Here is a 3,142-nt window from a genome sequence, read left to right as displayed (position 1 = left end):
TCTCTCTATCTCTCTCTCTCTCTCTATCTCTCTCTCTCTCTCCCTCTCAGCAACCAAATTCACTCAGCATTGTTGTTCTCAACCGGAAAAACTAAATGCAAATTGTATTTGACCGCATACACCAAAATACTGAACAATTCCATAAACTCCAAGTGAAAAAAACAACAACCCCAAAATGTCCCCAACCAACTCCAAAATATAACATACGAAACAGTCATGCCTTGATTGGGAACTGAACTATTTTTTTTCACACCTCACACTGTGATTATTAGTCCAACAGCAGCTTTTTCACCAGACAAAGGCCAGCATTTCCAAAACGACAAATCACCATTTACATTGGACAAGAACAGATCCCCATATCGTCGATCACAAGATAAGACTGGCTAACCCAAAAAATATCAATTTAAAAAAAAATTGACAAATCAGTGTATAGTAAATTATCCATTTTATATGCTCTGTCAAAGACAAGTGTAAAATTTGACGAGAAATGCTCCTCAAATATTTGTATAAGAAAGCCCAACAATTCGCCAAACGCTAGGGTGTAACATGATGAAATCAAGTAAGTTTTTTTGCTTCTTCTCCAGTAAAATTTGCTCCGTTGGGGTTAGCCAGTCTTATAACGGATGGCGATATATAATGTGAGTCACGACACAGTAGAATCAGGCGCTCGTCAAATTTTGAGGCAAATGGGGTTATTGGTAGGGTATTGTCTAAACGCTTGTTTCTTTGTCTTACTTTTGATGAAAAAAAAAATATCCACCTACATACAAGTCGAAACATTTGCCACTCACGTAGGTGGGGGTTGCCTGGTGTAAAGTTATAGGTAAAAATGGCCAGGAAATGGCTGCCAAAGTTTGGAGACTTTCAAAACTTGAGTGTCTTTGGAAACTGAATATTTAATTTTTGTGTGCCTTTGATCAACACTTTTCAGCAATTCACACAGACATGCGTTTTTTAACGGACATAAACTATAAAAAGTTGTTGAGGCAAAAGAATATATTTAAAAAGGCCTTTTTTAAATGTCGGTTTCTTCGATACCATTACTTTGATGAGTGCCTGATTTCACCACGATGCCACATATATATATTTTTTTAAAAATAGGTAACAAAAAATTTGTAAATTTTTCCTTACAAGAATTTAGATCCAGTAACAACAGATTTAAAGTGGAAGGCCAAAAAGAAGACATGGTCAAAAACTTGAAAGAAAACTTTTCTCTCCTCCCACCCCATCAACATTATTGTACCAGTAAATCATTGTAAATGTTTTAAGGCCCCATTGATACAACTTGGGCAGTAAATAAGAGTGCACGTTCTAGGAAAGTTTAATATAAGTCCATGGTAGATGAAACATACACTTGTTAAAATATCTTCCCTTTCCCAGATTTGAACTCAAGTCTAAAGTAGGCCTGTTGGGCTAGAGAATAGATAGTGAGTCTATTTCTCTCTATATTCATTCACAATTTTTCTAAGGCGACCCTTCCAAAATAATGTCTGTGTCCGACAGGACCAAATCAAGAAAGTGGAAAAACCAGAAAAATTACTCACACGATCAACGTTCAAGATTACCCTTCTGCAGATTTCGACCAGGGCAGCCCATATTTTGTAATATTGTTGTATGGATGTTGAAAGGTACAAAATATAGAACAAATTATATGTAAAAATGCAGATGGTAAAAACGACAAAATGATTTTTGCAAACAACACATCAACCCCAAACTGGCACACAATGAAACTGTTACAAAATCAGCAATAAATAAATTTACAACAATATTGTTTGAACGCGCATTTGGCAACAAATTCACTGCTCTGAGGTGTTCAGATTACCTGCCCTTGGCACAAGAATTCTTCAGCATACAATTGAGGAAAAGAACGACAAGAAACGAGATCGGTTGGCTGCAAAAACAAAACAAAACAATTTGTGCACCATTGTCAGATGCAGTATAATATAAATGCGTAAAACTTCAAAACATTCGTACAGTCACAGACACACAAATCAACAATTCCACCAGCAGCAGACACACAAATTAACAATTCCACCAGCAGCTAAACTATCTCATTAACTTCTGCATAAACAATCTTATTCTCACCACATGCACACATACTCACGAGCACACAGACAAACTGTCAAACAGACAGACAGACACACACACAAGTATACTGAGGATTATGGAAAAAAACCCTGATATAACCTACATATTATAGAGGAAGAAAAAAACCCACTGGACAAAAGTAATACATGTAGTGTACAACAAGTATTCAGGGAATTCTCACTTTGACGTTCACTGTGAACTGAAACACCAACAAACAACAAAAACTTGAGTTTAAGCTACTAACAATATTGTGAACAAAAGCAGGGCTTCAAAACTTAAAAAAGAAAAAAAAAATTAAAAGTAATTTTGGAGATGAACAAAACCAAACTAGGAACGAAACATGTTAAAAATGAAAACAAAAAGAACATATGTGAGGCAGCGTGGTGAAATCAGGCGCTCGTCAAAGTAATGAAATCAAAGAAAAAGGCATTTTCCCCCAAGTTTGGCCATTTTTATCGAAAATGTGTTTTTCCGCTAAACACATTTTATGTTCATATGAAAACACATTTCCACAGGAATTTTACTGAAAAACTTTGTTTTAAAAAAGGCCTAAAATATGTAATTTTCAGTTTTCAAAGACTCGTAAGCTATTGAAGTTACCAAACTTTGTCAGCCATTTTCTCATTAATTTAACTACTAAAACCAGGCTATCCCACCTTCTTCAATTGTGAATATCTCGCCTTCTATTCAAGCTAGATGGATATTTCTGTCATAGAAAGCAAGTCAAATGAATATAAACTTTCAGAAGATATTAATAACTCAACATGCCTTAAAAAATGGATGAGCGGCTGAGCCTGATTCCACCCCGTCATGACACATATTATATTATGTATTGGGTTGGATGATCAAATCTTGAAATGGACTGATTCCACTTTAACTTTAAGACCAGCCAAAGATCTTTGTATCACATACAATGGACATCACACGATTTTTTTTCCAAGTCTTCAATAGTAATAATTAATCAGTGTGCTCATGGGCTCTGATGAAGAGGATAAAAGTGTAACAATTTCTTTTCCACCGGGTTTCTTAAAAATCTGGAAACGAATTAAAGCGG

This window comes from Aplysia californica, unplaced genomic scaffold, assembly GCF_000002075.1.
Source record: "Aplysia californica isolate F4 #8 unplaced genomic scaffold, AplCal3.0 scaffold01403, whole genome shotgun sequence".
NCBI classification, from domain to species: domain Eukaryota; kingdom Metazoa; phylum Mollusca; class Gastropoda; order Aplysiida; family Aplysiidae; genus Aplysia; species Aplysia californica.
The sequence above is the reverse complement of the archived record's forward strand: the minus strand, read 5'-3'. Positions refer to the sequence as shown.